This window comes from Amphimedon queenslandica, unplaced genomic scaffold, assembly GCF_000090795.2.
Source record: "Amphimedon queenslandica unplaced genomic scaffold, v1.1 AMPQUscaffold_6586_Cont21457, whole genome shotgun sequence".
Taxonomy (NCBI): Eukaryota; Metazoa; Porifera; class Demospongiae; order Haplosclerida; family Niphatidae; genus Amphimedon; species Amphimedon queenslandica.
Window position 1 is genome coordinate 1,117 of NW_003553124.1, and position 786 is coordinate 1,902.

Below are 786 nucleotides of genomic sequence, written 5' to 3' on the forward strand. Positions count from 1 at the left end.
ACAATAGGATGTAAGTACTAATCTATTTTAATTTGAGATGATTGTTTACATGCGTATTCATTGTCCTTTCTATCTTTAATTTCCTTGATTCATCTGTGATACACAAACTCTTCTTTACAACACAATAGGATGTAAGTACTAATCTATTTTAATTTGAGATGCTTGTTTACATGTGTATTTATTGTCCTTTCTATCTTTAATTTCCTTCGTTCATCTGTGATACACAAATTTTTCTTTACAACACTATAATAGCAAGTATGTACTATTCTATTTAAGATACTTGTTTACATGTGTATTTATTGCCCTTTTATATTTTTAATCTCAAAACTTTAATTTACAACAAAAAGGCAGTAAGTGCTAGTTCATTCACAATTTTTGTCATTCTTTTTTTTCATTTTGTTTTCTGGTCAAAAATTTTATTTGAAACATGACAGGAAGTAAGCGTTGAATGTTAAACAATTGTTATTACTTTTAATGTGTTTTAGAGAAGTGAGTCTATTATTATAAGCTAATGGTCTAGCTGTTTTTATTCAAGATGCTGCATACAGAAGAGCTCTATCAGAAGGAGAGGTGGTCAGTGTTGCTTATTCACGTGTTCTCTTTCTGGGTACAGCAGGTATTGGGAAGAGTAGTTTCAAGAATTTTCTTATGAAGTTACCATGGGATCCTAAGGCTAACAGTACCATCATATCTGATGTCAGCTGTGTTCGTCCCTTTGCTAAAGGATTGCTTAGTGAGGAGTGGGAAGCAGTTACTCATGAAGCTGAAATTGAAGCAATGGCACAC

The 786-nt window shown here is 32.1% G+C and overlaps 1 long non-coding RNA gene across 1 annotated transcript; it reads left to right on the top strand.

Moving 5' to 3' along the window:
• Nucleotides 1-420: 420 nt before the first annotated feature.
• On the top strand, nt 421-780 carry LOC109592006 (uncharacterized). The gene is made up of 3 exons (XR_002190120.1): nt 421-437; nt 486-489; nt 536-780. It is a non-coding gene; the product is annotated as an uncharacterized LOC109592006 (long non-coding RNA).
• The last annotated feature ends 6 nt before the right edge of the window (nt 781-786 follow it).